Source organism: Zeugodacus cucurbitae, chromosome 6, assembly GCF_028554725.1.
Source record: "Zeugodacus cucurbitae isolate PBARC_wt_2022May chromosome 6, idZeuCucr1.2, whole genome shotgun sequence".
In the NCBI taxonomy this organism is placed as follows: Eukaryota; Metazoa; Arthropoda; class Insecta; order Diptera; family Tephritidae; genus Zeugodacus; species Zeugodacus cucurbitae.
The window spans coordinates 45,729,472-45,747,781 of NC_071671.1; the positions used below are offsets into that span (position 1 = coordinate 45,729,472).

At 32.1% G+C, this 18,310-nt stretch overlaps 1 protein-coding gene across 6 annotated transcripts in view; it reads right to left on the bottom strand.

The window, feature by feature from the left end:
* Nucleotides 1–18,310, bottom strand: part of Fam214a_5 (Protein FAM214A) — a 134,063-nt gene that overhangs the window by 14,647 nt on the left and 101,106 nt on the right. For all 6 annotated transcript variants that reach the window (XR_008471950.1, XM_054234496.1, XM_054234495.1 and 3 more), the window contains one exon: nucleotides 6,806–7,102. The gene's annotated coding sequence lies outside the window, so the exon portion shown is untranslated. The remainder of the gene's footprint in view (nucleotides 1–6,805; nucleotides 7,103–18,310) is intronic.

Below are 18,310 nucleotides of genomic sequence, written 5' to 3' on the forward strand. Positions count from 1 at the left end.
TAAATAAATATATAACATACATATATAAATAAAATACAATAATTAAAAACTCTTCAAGTCAGCTATTTCTGCAGAGATCTGCCTAATAACCTGACCAAATCTATATAATGTGTTTGTATGGGGCGAAATCCGGAAAACTTGATTGAAATATACTATATAAGAAAGAAATTAAGAAACTAAAAAAGTTAATTTAATTTTTTTTTTACAAAGTATATATACAGCTATACTGGTATAGGCACTATTATTATAATCTATATAGATACATATTTATGCACATACAAATATAAATACGTGCCTTATACAATTATAATTAATTATAAAAATTAATGCTCTAAACAATTAACGTTCGTCTGATATAATAGCACAAATTATTAGCAATGTAATAACCATATACATATAACTAAACAAACATAAACAACAAATACTAACGTAACCTTTTGCTGGCGTAGACATTTTCTGTTGCTATTTAACAAGCAGTAAGCTAAAGCCTGTCGACTGGCTACCCATATAACATTACTTGTCAGCTGATTTTGTTTTCCCCTGCGATCTTTTACTTTTTATTATTTTTATTTTTTCTTGACATTTGTCACTCACACGCTACGTGTACCTTCCTCCTTAGTCATAAAGTGCAATGCAATGCCCAGTGAGTGGCGGCTATCAATGGTGAATTGTGAAGTATAATTAACACACAAGTGCTGAACTTGACTTAGCTTTGATGCGGGGAAATTGAGGTGCACCACATCCGCATGGCTACAAAGGAATGATGAAGTTGATGAGGAATAATTGCTTACATTCATGTGGAATATAAAAATGATGAAAACACGCGTTTATACTATATAGTAAGAATGGATGTAGATAATGTGAATAAAGTATTTAAGTACTAAATAGAAGCATATGGAAATATTATATACATATTTATCTTATCTGTCCGCTAAAAGAATATATTTAGAGTAAGTAAGAATTACAATACAAAAATAGTTTCGAATGAACAAAACTATCAAGGTTGTTGTGGAATCTGATAGTTGTCGGACACAGAATTTAAACCGATAAAAAATTCTGGTAGAATTGTGATGTCATGAATTATGATATTATTAGTTTGATATTTGAATCAGAAATTGAATTGGTTTTTGTTGGAATTTTGCATTTTCTCATTCATATTTATGCTTAAATTTCACTTTCTTGTTAATTGTATAATGACAAAAACAACTATACATCATGTTTTTGAAATTCAATGGTCTTTTCATGTTTATGGATTGAGCTCAAATAAGAAAATGCTGAACTCAACTTAAGCTAAAGAAATGTGTATCCAATTAAATTTTTCGAATGAAAAAATTTTGCTCATACGCAGTGGTGCACCTGAATTGCAATGCTGGAGATAAGTAATATGTAACAATTTAATTCATAAAAAAAATTGATTTTCATATTTAATTATTAAATTATTTTAAGTAAAATACTATATTAATTGTAAACATAAAGCATAGTCACAAAAGAAAACGGGTCTAGGCATCATAGTATTGTCACTGAAGATTTTGGAACTTCTAACATAAAGTTAATTTGTATGAAATTTTCCTACTTCTGAACGAACTAATCAAATTTAAAAGAATATTATAAATTGATTATAAGAGAATAGTTTAAAAAATATAAATATAATATATGTATTATTGTACAATTTTCATTCCAGGAAAAAAAAATGTCAAACTCAAAGTTAATGAATTGTCAATTATCACAGTTTTTCTGGAAATTGGATATTTAGAACAATTATATATTTTCAATCAAATCAATGCGGAAATGAAATATTTCACAATTTTCCAATATGTATGTAAATGAAAAATATTCCTACATTAGAGTATCATCACCAGAGCACCTACGACAATTTCAATACAGATTACACCGTATCGATGTTTTTTTACCTCACTTCGACCCATATTTGTATATACTTAAACTAAACAAAGCAAAAACCAAAAATAAATTCAAATAATACAAAGAAACGTGTGTATTTTGTAGTTTAGCGAAAAGCAATTGTAGAAAAAAAAAACAACAAATTTCCTCTTTATTTACACAATACTGTGGCGATTTGCGTTGTCACCTACGCCAAGTTACTGTAAGCACGCCCATACATACGAATACATGTGTACGTCAATGCTGGCAAAATTAAATTTGTAATAGGCGAAATGCGTCAGAATGTTTGTCTGGACACTTACAATCGATTTTGCATGCAAGCTGAAATGGAATCATATCTACATATGTATGTACACAAATGTATATATGAGCATGAATATATTTGAGCCAATTTTTGAGGTTGTCCGTCAGCAAAGAAAAAAATATAAATAAAAAGAAAAATAAATATTTGTGTAGAAAAGTACATATATATGTACATAAATACATATGTGTTCCATATATAATTTATATAGAACTATGTAAACCAGCGAATTGTGTTTCAAGGACAACAAACTTTTAAATTAATTTATTTTCATAAAAACATGTTTTTTTTTTGGGTTTTATTTTTTTTTTAAATAGTTTTTAATCCAACAAGAGAGCAGATAAATTACAATTTCCTTTTAGTTGGTACTAATTTATCGCTTATCAACTGTAATCAAACACATCAAAATCAAATATTATTATTATTATTGCTCCCAAACTGTCTAGTTCCCATAAATATTTTGATTATCATATCGCATTGTCATATATAATTACACATTCCCGCAGCCGTTTTGTGACCCAGAAAAAATTGTAATAAATCTAATAAAAATATTGATTAAAAGCATAGACATTGAAGTGTGGGTGTATTTACCATATGAGTACATATAAACAGACATACTCACATACGAGTACCAATATGAATAATAGATGTGCAAAATGTGTGTGCTTTTAATCGCGACATGCACCCTCAACGCTTTGCAGTCACGAGCTTGAACTTGAAACGAAAATAGCAAGGTGAAGCCAATATACATACATGTGAGTAAATACCGACATATATACATATATTTATATTTTCATATATATATATATGTAAATATGTCTGTGTACCCTCAAAAGAAAAGCTGAATAATGTCTGACTCATTAATATTACATTTATAGGCTGGAGCAGGGGTAGCATTATGTTTACGCATGTATTCTATTATTAATATAATATATTTTCTGCGAACGGTTTGCTAATCTTCTCATCTTTGCTGAGAATATAGAAAGTTTTTTTTTAAGAGCTAAATACCTATTGAGTGAAATTAAGCATACATTTAACCACTCCAAGCAGGAACAGAACTATAAATGAGGCCAAAACTGCAGAAAAAACAGTTCCGCACGTTAGAGAATTGGCAAATATTGCATGGGTGTCATTTTCAATTCCAGCTGTTGTTGTTATTCCAGCAGAAAAGTTACCGAGTTGAAAATGCTTGCTGGATAAAGATGGGGCCGTTCCGGTATCGTCGAAGCTAACGGTAAATTACTTACATAACTCTCAATATCTCCACTGATGAGAAAAATATAATTGATATATCTTTTATTAAATTAAAAACTATGATTACTTTTCTATGCAAAATCTAGGATAGTGGTGAAACGAACACACAACTGGCATTAATAAAAATATGGCATTACTGTAAATTTCTAAATATAATTTTGCTCAATATTATATTTTTTAAAAGAAATACTAATATAATTATACAAGTAAAGAGAGCTACCGTTACGAACTGCGGCTGAAAAGCTATAGATTTTGAAGAGACCCCTCTTAACCTCCATTTCTCGTGATTTCAAGGAAATTTGGTTGACATTTTAAAGTCTCACATCATAATGTTTTCAACTTTTTCTGTATTAGTACCACCCACAAAAATTATTCATCTGTTCTAATAGAATCAAGGTGAGACTGTAAGCAGTCTTAAGATGACTTTGAAATTTATTTTTTTCTCTTAGCAAAGGTTGCATGAGACACAATAATGATTTGAAAGATCTTAAATTTTGATTTGCAAACCCTTGTCATACTTTCTGTCAGTGGTTTAAATCCATTTAATTTACAAGGAAATTACAAAATGCACGTGACACGGAAATTCCACATAAGTCTGTTACAAATGCGCAAAAAAGTTTAAATATTTATACTTAATTTTTTTCTCAGAAAAGCAAGGAAAGGAAAAAAAGAACATTCACCCAACAAACAAGCAACGTAGGCCAATGCTAAAGTTTCAAGGCTGCCAGTTGACCACCAGACACGCGTACCAGCCGTATTGCGGAAAACCAAGTACACAAGCAACAAAAACGAAAATATAATAAGCCCGAACAGGCAATGAAGGTTGTGATGGCCATTGAAAACAGCTGGAAATATGTTGAAGCCGCCTTGTCTCTCTCCCTTCGAAATACATATGTATTTTATCAACAGCTGAGCGACGAACGAACCACGACAATAATAATTACCACAATATAAGTATGATTATATACATATGTATATGTATAGACCTGCACATTTGCGATGAGGCCAAAGTGTGTGAAACGTTGAGCGTTCGCTAATTGCCCTCAAATGGCAAAAGGAATGAACAAATCAAAACTTAATGTGTGCACACCCACATGCATACTCAAACATATATAATATATATATAAATGCGAACTACGTCAGAGAAAAGTTTGCAAGTGGGTTTGTTTGTGCTTGTACATAGGTATGTGTTGTGGCAGGAAGTGGAGATTACTTGCCGTTTGCTGGCAAAAAAATAACCTTTTACAAGGACAACGGCAGCGCACAAACATGTTATGCATTGAGTGTGGAAAAATTGAGGTTAAAAATCCGAACCACAGGCAGTAGAGTGTGTGCATTAAAATGCTTATGTACATATATGACCACCCAGCGGTGGTTTTTAACAACATAATGGAATATACATACATTCATACCTATATGAAACTATTCAAACTGGCTCATTAAATTGGTTGGTTAAATTATTGTTTAATTACTCAACCTTTATTATTATAATCCAAGGAATTAATTAATAAGCCTTTTAAATTGTCAGTAATCAAAATTTAAAGACATTTTAATTATTAGTTATGAAAATTTCAGAAATTATACACTTATTTGTACTTAATTTATCCCAAATGAACCATTTAAGTAATCGACTCAATTAACTCAATTCGGTTTGAATGAATTATTAATTAAAAAAATATAAATTTCACCATTTAATGATTATAGTTTACCATATAATGGATCAATTAACTAATCGACTCAATTATCCTAAATGAATCTGTTACTCAATTTAAAATAAATTTAGAATTTCCACCATTAATTGTTCTAAAATTTACCATATAATAGATAAATTGACTAATCGACTCAATTATCCCAAATGGAGCATTTTACTAATCTATTCAATTAAGCGTATATAGGAATGAATAATTAAAAAAAAGAATTTTCGCCATTAATTGTTTTCACAACCTTATAATACTAAATCAATTAACTAATCGACTCTGCTATAGAACGTCTAAAATACTATGAAGGAAAACATACATTTATTTGTATAAGGCAATTTCAACAAATTAACCTAATATTCCTCACCACAACAACTGTTTATCTCAGAAATAGATACATTTTAATTTTGGATAATGGTCATCCCTTGATTTCGCTTAGAGTTATTTCTCCGAATGTCAACATTATACAAATAATTTTGTGACCCCAAGATCACGCCTGCTGCAGACACTAATGTAGAACGTTAAACATTAAGCTTTCTTATGCCAATCAATGTCAATACGTCCAGTTATTGAGGTTTTCTTATTCCCGTGAAATTCCAATGAAATTCATTCATGTATAAGGAGAGATAATTAAGCTTAGAATTTGGCAACAAATGTAGATTTCAATAAATTACACGATTGCTTTTCCACTTTCGAAGTTCAACGTATTGAGTATTCAACTTAAATCTGAACCAAGCTATCAAAATAGAAATTTTGTATAAATGCGAGCAGTTTTGACAATTCTTTGGAGATTAACAGACTTAGTAACCAGTACATCGAGCATAAGGCAAGCAATAAATACAATAAATGTCTGTGCAAATTTGACTTCAAGTCAAATATTTCGAGGTATTTAGTATCGGAATTGGTATTATAGTATTCGAAACCATTCGAAAGCTTCCATAAATCAATTTCAGAAGATTTCTTATAGCATTTCTACCTAATTGTTATTATATTTGCAAAGTAGGTAATTTTTGAAACTTGCCACAAAATGGCGTATCAACAAATGCAGAAGTGTCAAAAGTTACTAAGAAAAGAACTGACCAAGTGACAAAAACTCATAAATGTGAGTATGTATGTGTTGAATAAACGCAATTCATTTATTAAGCTTCTGAAGCATAATAGAAAACTTTTATGTCTCATAACTATTGTAAACTCGCATGACTCAATGACAGGTTGTTGAATAAAAATTCAGGTTTTCTTAGAAAAGAAGAACAAGCGATGACTCACTTACTCATACAAATTAATATATACTATGTACATATGTATATATGTTTGTATATATGTATATAAGTAAAATATTATTAAAGAGCGTGATGTGATTTAAGCCATGATTATTATACCAAGACTATTATTATATGCGCATGTTTGTGATCATATATGGATACATACGAGTGGGTAATTAATTTTAATATAATGATTATTTCAAAATTAAACATTAAATTACATCATTTCAACATTTCCGAACCAATTTTGATATGTCATCGGGGAAAAAATACTTTTATAAGGTAAATCTATGTACCGTATTTCATCGAAAAAATTAAATAAATTATTCTATATATTTAAGGTAATAACCCTCACTTTATACATACTCAAAAAATACTTTCTATTTACTCACCAAAGATGTGCTGCTAGTAAACAGATTCCAAAAACTTCTGCTTTACCGCTTTTCACTTATACTTCCGCGCTCTCTTTATATCTCTTTCTCTCTCCCGTTTTCTTTACTTTCGTGCAGATTACAGCAAATAACTGATTATTATTGCTGCACTTCGGCACTTCTGCAATATCGTTTCAAATACTTTCGCTTTCGATCCGTCGACGGTGGCTGTCAAGTCCTTTCAAAGACCTTTCAACCTCAAAAAACAATGACCGCTTTTTTATTAGGCATTTTTATGGATAAACGCTTTGTGCTTATCTGTAATGGAGATAGAGAGAAAATAATAATGAAATGGTTGAATAATTAAAATTTTAGTAAATACTATAGTTTTATAGTTTATTGTGATACAATGAGCAGATACTAAAAAAGTCCAAATAACACCGGTTGTGTTCATACAAAAGGTTATAAAACTGAAATGGAATTATATTAAAGTCGGCAGTTTGAATCTCATAATTTTTGCTTTCATACCAGATGATTATGATTTTTATTGGAAGTGTTGAAAAGAAATATTGTATTTAAGGGGTTACCATGGATTTCACGGTTTCATAAATTTTATTTTTTTTACATATAAAATTACACAATATCACTAGAAGATTAGGGTATATTCAAATAATTATATATTACAGCGTACAAGCGTAAACCATGGAAATTAGGCACAAAATTATGCGTCCAAGTGTACTCAAAAACTTTATTTTGGGATTTTGATTTGAAGAAACCCTGTGTTTAATTAGATATTATAAAACAGTCAATGATATAACACATTTCCTCCTTCTAATGGCTACATATGTTAGTAGAAAAGGGTTGTATTTTTTTATAAAAAACAAAAGTTGTGAGCATCAGTTTAAGAGATCTAGGCCACTATTAAGCTATTCATATATTTTCTATACAGTCTAGATCTACATTTATTTTTATAACTCTGACACTATAAATATAAGTGCAGATCTCGAGAACCTAACTTAATTCTTTCATTTTATTACTTCTTATTAGTTCGCAAACCATTCTAATGAACTCAAAACATTCATAAATCTATGAAAGTATCACTGCTATTTGCCATGCAAATCGGCAATACAACCAAACAAATAAAAAAAATCAAACAAAACCACCGTTGTTAAGGTAAATATTTATTGCAAATAACAAAAGCTCATTGCTACTTATTGTGCATAAAAATTAGACTAATGCTAGAAATAAAAACAAACGGCTGCATCATCTTTTTCTACGCATAAAAATAGCGACTGGAAGCCGAGGTCATCGAATTGAGGTCGATTTATTTTATTTCGAACAATTAGAAAGGCAACAAAACAAAAAAAGAGACAAAGAAACGTGCTCAGTTAGAAGACACACATAAAAAGCAGAGGCGCGAGCAAATAAAAAACAGACTTAATGCAATTTATGTGTGTCTGTGTTTGTGGGCAATTGCATTTAATAGCGCTTCCTCATGACTTTTGATTGCCGCTGCTGGCGAATGCGATAAAAGTGAGGAAAAGCCAGCAATTTTCACGGCAGCGCAAAGGTTGCAAGAAGTGCAGCTGTGTTGTTGTAGGCAACAAATGGTGAATGGCAAATTTGCTGAATTACAAGACAGACAGACTGATTATGCGAAAAAAAACCGTTAACTGCATTTAAGTATGTTAATTCCAACAATAACGCGAGGGCAACACATCACCGCTGCTTGTGTGTGTGTGTGTACGGTGGGTACGTGCCACAAAAAGCCTAAGCAAGGCGAAAATGCGATAAAGCAGTTACAAAGCAAAACATGCACAAAACAAATTATGTCGAATGCCTTGTGCAATGCTCAATTTGGTCACTGCCACATGGCGCAGAGTGGCTGCAACAACAGTTGTCAGTTGCAACAGCAGTTCTTTGTTGTTGTGTTTGGCATAATCAAGTCTATAAAATAGACTTAACATGACATGGTCTATGACTAACTCTAAGCACATGTTGGCAGGTTTGTTTTAACAGCAGCAACACTAGCAAAAATAACAATAACAACTCCTGTTGTTGGTTCTACTATATTACCTGCCAATGATTGAAAGCAGATAGCAACAACAGAAGGGGTAATACGGAGTTTTATTGTTTCTAATTTTTTTAATTTTGAAATGAAAGTGCGCAATAAGTGAAGCACAGGGGGTAGAGTTGAACTCAAGCAGACAATGAGTAGGGGATCACTGTAGAGCAGCCGGACGGTTTGATAAATCGGGGACTACATTATCACAAGTATATCCAAAAGATATCGTTCGCTGCTTTTAGGAGTATTTTTGTCCAGAAGACCCCACAGTTCTGACTTTAATCTGGCCAGTAGAGCAATATATAGGATTTTTTTGTTTTCAGTTAACAAACAGCTAAAGGACTTGTTCGAAATGCGATCGGATATCGTTAAAGACTCGTATAAAGTTTTACAAAGTTGTTTTTCTGGCCCAGAGTGAGCAATCCGGTACTCATTCTACGGAAAGCTTAATTATATAATTAATCTAATGGTTACTTTAAGATGACTAAATTCTAAATAGGTACACTCACTGGTGCTCTTTAAAGAGCTTATTTATAATGTTGTAGTTTAAAACAATCCTAAAGAGTTATGAAATTTGATATTGAGATTAAGTTTTGTTAGGTCATATATTAATCCGATATTACTTTAGGGTTCCAAAGAGAGAAATATAGAGTTTGGATAACAATTTCTTCATTTTATTTGGTAGTTGAAATATCGAAGAAAAGATCAAAATATTGAAGGCAGTTAAAGGCAACAGAACATTACTTCAACGTGAAAAAATCGGGTTTCATTTTTAATAGGGTCACGAGACGCTCGAGCCACTTTAAAATATTAGACTTCCACATGAGATCTAATATTAATTACTTTATTTATAATGAAAGCACGCTCAAATGATATCGCTTAATCTAATTTAATATGCTTTCGCAGTTACATATTACATCGCTTGCTCGTTAATTGCCAGGAAGCCAGCTTTAACGGGCTTTCGTTGTGGTGAAGCCACTGCTGGCGCTACTGCGATGTTGCAACGTTCAACAGTCATACATAATGGACACATCACTGAAGCATAACAAACCAACAAACAACACATTTGTAACGCTTTTGTAAGCAACAAATGGGTGAACAAAACAACAACAACAAGAAGTAGTTGGAACAAAAAATTGATGAGGCAACAACTGAATTGGAGCAGTTGAATAGATAAATGAATGTGGTGGCTATATATGGTTGCTGGGTAAAGAGCGCAGAAGTGGCATACAAGTGGCATGGAAATGAAGACGAAAGCTTTAAGCTTTAGAGAGTGGTGAAACGAACGAGCGAGTGGTTTCAATTAAATAAACTGGAATAATTGAATAGTTAGAGAGTGGAAAGAGGTTATGTCACTTTAATGAGTTATCAACATACTCTCTTAAATACAATTAAGCGACCAGGGTAGTGGTGAAACGAAAACGATTAAATACTAGTATTTGTATATAAGTTCTGGCTCAAATATTAATAATCCTAACCTATATAAATATTTATTGAGAAAATTCATAAATAATAAAAAAACTTGTTTCAAAACAGCAGAAAAAATAGAAAAATAATAATTATACACACTTCATCAACTATAAAGGAAAACAAGAAACTGCGTTTAATTGAATAGATTGCTTAGCCTCCACTCGAAGAGGGCCGGGCAAAAGCGTGAACGTGACCAGAAACGCGCACTGCGCATGTGCAACGCCACTTTGTGAATTGTTCGAACATAGTATTGGAAAACGAGTTCGAAAGATTGCGTGTGACATAAATATGCAAAAATAATAATTTATATTTATTATAAGTGAGCATAAATTAACAGCGCTGCCATTCGAACATTAGAAAATGTGTGATACAATAAAAAATATTTTTTTTACAAAAGATTTAGAATAAATTAAAAAAATATAAATATGTAATTAAAAAATAATAATCACAACAATATTACAAAACCAGACGCAAATGACAAAAAAACAACAACAACAATTGCATTAGCAAACACAAAGTGGATTAGGTCGCACGTAACTCGAACGTGCTACATTCACGACAGCTACTGTTATGAACACAAACACACAAATGTGCATAATATAGAATTGATATATTCTGCGTCTAGCCCCCTTAGACATATACATCTGTATCTGTATGCGCTTTGTATGCAAGCGCATGCACTCAGTTAGCCTGTGTGTGTCTTTGGTGTTCGCATTTGATTTTGAGCGCCGCGCGTGGCGGAGGTGTGGCTTGTTGGTCGCTTGGCTGCCTTGTGCCGCTTTGTTTTTGCGTTTTTTATATTTATTCTTACGGTTTCCAATTTGTTTATACTTTTTATACTCTCGCAACAAATGTTGCTAAAGAGAGTATTATAGTTTTGTTCACATAACGGTTGTTTGTAACACCCAAAACTAAACGAGCTAGATATAGGGTTATATATACCAAAGTGATCAGGGTGAAGAGTGGAGTTCAAATCCGAATGTCTGTCTGTCTGTCCGTCCGACCGTCCGTCCGTCTGTGCAAGCTGTAACTTGAGTAAAAATTAAGATATCTTGATGAAACTTGGCACACTTATTTCTTGGCACCATAGGAAGGTTGCTTTCGAAAATGAGCAAAATCGGACCACTGCCACGCCCACAAAATGGCGAAACCCGAAAACACATAAAGTGCCATAACTAAGCCATAAATAAAGCTATGGAAATAAAATGTTTTATGAAGGATCGCACTATGAAGGGGCATATTTGGATGTAATTTTTTTGGGGAAGTGGGCGTGGCCCCGCCCCCTACTAAGTTTTTTGTACATATCTCGCAAACCAATAGAGCTATATAAACCCAACGTCGTTTTTTTTAGCCACTTCCTAACACAGTCCAAAAATGAAAGAAATCGGATCATAACCACGCCCACCTCCCATACAAAAGTTAGGTTGAAAATTACTAAAAGTGGGTTAACTCACTAGCGAAAAACGTCAGAAACACTAAATTTCACATAAGAAATGCCAGATGGAAGCTGCACTCAGATTTTTTTACAAAATGGAAAATGGGCGTGGCGTCGCCCACTTATGGGTCAAAAACCATATCTCAGGAACTACTCGACCGATTTCAATGAAACTTGGTTTGTAATAGTTTCCTTACATCCTTACATACATATATTGTGAAAATAGGCCAAATCGGTTCACAACCACGCCTACTTCTAATATACCCCAACTTTGAAGACGATCTGAATCGTTTACTTTACAATATATAAAGTAAGCACTAGTGTAGATATCGGTGCAGAACTTTGCACAAATACTATGTTAAAAGTGTGGCAGCCCCATTCTAAAATCGCCGAAATCGGACCATAGGTTTTTAAAGCCCCATATATCGAACACGAGGACCTCGGTGCTTCTAACCTAATATTATGATTTCCAACTTTCAATGGACTTTATGCAATATATATGACGAATATGTGTGTCAAATTGTGTATTATATAATATAAATAAAGTTAAATAAATAAATTGCGAGAGTATAAAATGTTCGGTTACACCCGAACTTAGCCCTTCCTTACTTGTTTATTATTATTTATTTTTTTTTCAAACTGCGGCTTGCAAATCTCAAACGGCAAGGCGCGCAGCAACACACCGATAACACATTGCAAAAACAACAACAACAACATAAACAATAAAAAATTACGAAAATAAAAAATAACTAACAATAACAACAAAAAAAACATATAAAAACAAAAAATATATATATAAAAACAAAAAATATAAAAAACCAAAATATAAAAAATATAAAATAAAAAACTTCTTATAAAAACAATAAAAAACCAAGAAACAATATAAAAACAACAAAAATATAAAAAGAACAAAATTAAAAAAATACAATAACAAATGCAGCTGATTGCAATGGGGTATCTACACACACATACACTCTCATATATACACATGCATAGAGCCAGCAATCATGCAATTGCCATTTGTAGTTGTTGCAATGCAAACAACGTGCACATTTGTGGCGCTCTCAAAGCGCAACGAGATTATGCAAAGCATTTGTTTGTCTGTATGTACGTCTGGCTTGCTTTGTCGTTTTTTTTTGGCATTTGTTGTTTACTATTTTTGTTGGCAACAAAATTTGGCAATATAACAAAGCAGCGCTGAGTGCGCACCAGCTTGTTAAGCTTATTGGCGTTGCCAGCTTGTATTTAATGTTTCTTCGCTGTTTTTTTGTTGTTGCTTTAGTTTTGTTTAACGCTGCATTTGCTGAGCTTTAGAATCCAATTGGCGGTAGCGACACAGTTATTAACTGGCACAAGCGCCTTAAAGCAGAGACAGCAACTTGCACAACCACACACACATACACATACCAGAAAACCAACACATACAAATGTATGTGTGTGTGTGTGTGTGTTTAGGCAACAATTGGCAACCGTTTAAACGCTTGAATTGCAATTTTCGATTGCTGAGCTTTTGGCGCGATTGCCAAAGCGCTGCAACAGCCATGGCTGTTTGTCCGTCCGTAGCGTTTGTCTATTTGTTGCAACAACTCGCCGACACGGTTAGCTGTAAGTTTGCGCGCGTTAGCACAGTTTCGTGTAGTTTTGTATGCCACAAAGTGGGTCATGGTTAGTATGTTGCATGTTGCTGCCGTCTGTCATTTTTGTCACTTTTTTTTAATTTTTATAAATTTTTGTTTTTATTTTTATTCGATTTCCATGTAATCCGCTTGGTTGTCGAAGAGCAGATGTTTGTTTGAATGCTTGTTTGATAAACCACATATATGTAAATAGGTATTTAACTGTACAGATATTTTAATTAAACAATGAAAGGCAAAAACTCGCAAGGTGCAGTTAGAAATCAAAGAAGAAGTCGCTTGCCGAGGATTATTTGGACAAGTAGGACAGACAGTAAACACCGAGAAGAAACCAACTGAGGGAAATAATTTCCGGCAAACCAATTGTCGACTAGTCGTTTGGTGATCTCGGAAGATAATTTTCTCAGTGGTTTTCGAGGCCTTAGATGTCTAGATTTCACGGTACCCTTCAAATATTGGTAAAATTCTCGTCCAGCAATTTGAAATATTCGAACCCGATACATCATTATATAAATATTAGTATTGAGCAGTCAGTACAATGTCCCTTACACTAGAAACACTCTTATTAAAACTTTTTTTCATGATCTGTTTGCACACGAAGATGAAGAGAGTCTCGTAAGTTATGAGAGTTCTATGAGTCATAACTAATTATTCTTATTATTTTCCTTTAGAGAGTAGTTTGTACTAAGTTTGGGAATTTTCAATTTGTTTGAAAGGCATTTGGCCTCAACAGTTTTTCTACGTTACCCATTCTCCATATTCCCTCATGATGTCAACTGTTTTAGTCTTTCACATCTCTCATTATTGATATGATATGAAGCTTTTCTTGTTAGCAATACCATCCAGCGAGTGCAGAAAAGCTAACTATGGAAAGCAAAAGAACTATTGATGAAAGATGACGAGTTTTATGTGAATTGTTGTGTTTTCTCTGCCAAAAGATATTTAAATGTTTTGGAAACAGATGTAGGAGATGGAACAAAGTAGGATCAGAAGTTTGTAGAACACCTTCTTTCGTTTAATATTATAAATAAAGATTTTTATTGCAGATATAATACAAATCATTTGTTGCTGCCTCTCAATGTTAGATAGAGAAAGATAGAGAGAGAAAGAGAGAATCCCTTCGAGATAGAAAGCGATAGATTAAAAGTTTTAGACGAAAAGAGAAAGTATGATACACACATTAAAGCAGTGAACTGGTATAAATGCAGTAGACTGACAGAATTTAATAAAGTGGTTATCTTAATTTAATGCTGAATCTACCATAGCTTTGCTGTAGCCATTATATTTAATTTTTTTACAAGAGAGCGAAGCTCGAACATATCGACCAGAAAAGTGTTCTAACAGAAACGTTTTATTTTACTTACATACTAACATAAATATCACAAATAATTATGAGTTTAATTAAAAAAGTTTCAATGTGACATTCATTTCATTTCTGGGACGTCAATGTCATGCTGATCACTTTCGATTTATTACATAAGCCACTTTGTGCTACTTATGTGCAGTAGTCATGTGTATAATACATACAAACATACACAGTGTAAACTTGTGGCATGATTTCATTTTTATACACGCTTATTGCAATCAGCTCGCTCATAGCTATTGTATTATTGCCACAATAATGTAATTGTGAAAAACCAATTATCGACTTTAATTACAACACACATGTGTATGTAAGCATGAAAATCAGTTGCCATTATATTGTATGTATGGAAGTATGTATAAATATATGAAAATATGCCAACTTGTAGTTAATGATATAGGATTTAATTATTTTCATAGAGATATTTCTCCGTCATAAGATATAGTATATTGAGAAGAAAAATAAATGCAGTCATGCATTCAATATTTAAACTGGTATAATAGAATATACTAGAATAATAGAAGGAGAAGAAGTGGAAGTGAACTGGGGATTTAATGGCGAAACGAATAAGCAACTGGTATAGACTGGTATAAGAGGAAGACAAAAAGTTATGTGCTTTCTTGTTTAGAATTGAATTGTGAAATTAGTGGCGCAACGAACAACCAACTGGTATAAACTGGTATAATAGAATATACTAAATTTAAATTTATTAAATTTATTGCTTTCTGTCCGCAATAAATACTTATTGGAGCACAATTATTCGAGGTTCAAAAATATATAATCTTTTTTAATAAAAATTTTAAGTATACTTTTTTTTGTGTTTTTTTTTTCTTAATATCTCGAATAGAGTTAAGTTCCTATGCAAACTTCAAGACTTTAAAATATATATTTTGTGTTTAGACATTAATTTATTTTTCACTGCCACTTTATTGCTCACCACTGTTGACATTTATACCACAGTATTTCACCCAGTTACAACAGCTGATATCATTTCAGTTCACTATATGTACAGAAGCGTTATGCATAGTGTTGATGAGTTGGTAAGCAAGACTCGTCTACAATTACAAAAACAAATGTGCAAAATAGTACAACAGAGGTATTAGATACAGCGCAGTGTGTAACAGAGTACATGTGTAAAGGTGCAACTGAGATTCAAGATCCGCATTCAGATATCAAATGTAAATTAATGCAATTCTAGCCCAAGTGGCGTTTGTCGGAAAACCTAAACCAGTAGCCTCATTTCTGTTTGCTGTTGTAGTTCTGTGCTTAAAAGGTGTAATGAAAATAAAAGCATAAATTTGCAGGCGCTTGTTACACTCGCTGCTGCACAACAAGAATGTATATTATATACAATAATACATATATATTTACATATGTATGTTTATATGAAGATGGCGTGCAGTAATTTTATCTTTTAGCGTTATCAAATTTTTCATTTGCGGCATACCACCGCCATGAGTTATCCGAGTAAACATGAAATGAAATGACAATGTGGCAGAGATGAGGAAAAATGCAACACGCGCATTTCAATGAGCCACGTACAAACATATAGACCTTTATATATAAAAGTAAAGTAAATTATATGCGGATATATCGTGCGCATATTGCTGGTGTTTTTATGCGGTTGGCGGAAACTTTTTCATCTCACTCAAGTCAATTACATAATGAAATTGCAATTGCTCAGCAGAATGTGTATTCATATTCATTATGTGTACATATTTTTCATTATTCACTTGTGAAAAATGCGTCTCTGTTTGCATGCGGAATTATAGAAAAATATTTCATTTCCATTATTACCGCTCGTAGGTATTTGTGTCTGGACTCCGACCTTGGCTGCTTTATCGCAACTTTTATTAAAATATAAATATTTGACAATGTTAAGTTAATTAAAAGTGTGTCATTAAAGCAGAAAAGTTAATAAAATTGAAATAAATCACTATAAAAAAACAGATCTCATAAATATTTTTATGAAAAGATATAATTTATTTGAAAAACGTTGAAATATTATCGTAGATAAAAACTAAACCAAAAAAAGGTAATCTAACAGATAAGTCGACAATTTTCTCTACACTATCTACTCCTGGTACAATTTATTCAGTTCAGAGTCTTTATAATTTGATACTCTTTCAAAAAAATTGAGTTTCACAAGGAAGTTAAAATATAAACTTGTTTGATCGTTTGATTGATTGATTGTTTGCCACTATTCGACTACTTTACTTTAGTTTATAACCATCCATAGATATATCTTTAGATATACTAATGCTTTATTGAAACACCTATTTTTGTATATAACCTTGTATTGTCAACCAATGGAACACTTTTATCCCAAGACTTTTAATAATTGTACTATTCCTCAGTTCCATATATATTGTGACATATGAATTTCGATATATTTTTCGTGATCAAAAATAGCACAGAAATCCGACCATATAGCAACTGAAGATTGTGAAACTATTTTTCTAGTTGAACTCTCATCGCTCTGTACAAATAATAAATACAATCACTTTTAAAAAGATCCAGCAAAAAGATTCCAAAAATTACATCCCTCCCCCTACATCGGGATCTCGAAAACATGGAAGAGATATACTTGACGAAAATAAATGAAAATAAACTTCTGGAACAATAGAATAAAATCTGATAATTTGAAAGGACACGATGTAAAATATAAGTAAGTGCTAAGAGACCGTGATTCACAGTCGATGACTTTTATCAAAGGATTTTGTGCTGTAAGCAAGGCCCGCTTTTCTTTTAACTCAAACTCACAACAGTCCAGGTTGATTAAAACCTTGACCCATATCATATAAGCATTGTTTTGGGGATTCTCCGTTAACCATTGGATTTGTTGGTCTAATCAATGAGTAGTTTTTCCTATTTTACGTTGGATTTTTTTACTCTTATGTTTGTTTTCGTAAGAACAATTTTTATGATAATAAAATATTGGATCAATTATGGGTAAGTTTATGGAAGTGACTGAAAAATGTAAAATATGTATATTGAAGATAAAATCATCTGTCCGCATCCCATAAAAGATAAGATAAAACTTCCTGGAATTATATCAATAACAATGGGACATTTATTTTCGAAAAATAGTGGGAATCTCTGATGCAGCAATATTTTACAAGAGGAATATATTGTTAGATATCCAAAAACATACAAACTACCAATAATAAGGAGGCGAATGGTAATAGTGATCATGAATCCAGCACAGCATTTAGTCTAAACTATTTGTTTCAACTATAACCACGATATTATAGGAATGTATCTTACGAAAGACCTAGAAAAGATCTTAGTTAAAAAGCTGATCGACATTGGATATTAGATATGTGGTATATAAATTTAACCAATAAAATTAAAATAGCATAAATTGTAAAAGGACAACATGTAATATCTAGTAAATGACAGCTACCTTAGAGTATAATTTCTCTAGACCATTAAGCTCTTAAATTGTATCCTAATAGTTTTCTAAAAAATTAAGTCCGTTTTTAACTTTAACACATTTTATAAAACAACAACAATCAAATATATGCATAAATGCACAATGATTACAGTTCAACTTAGA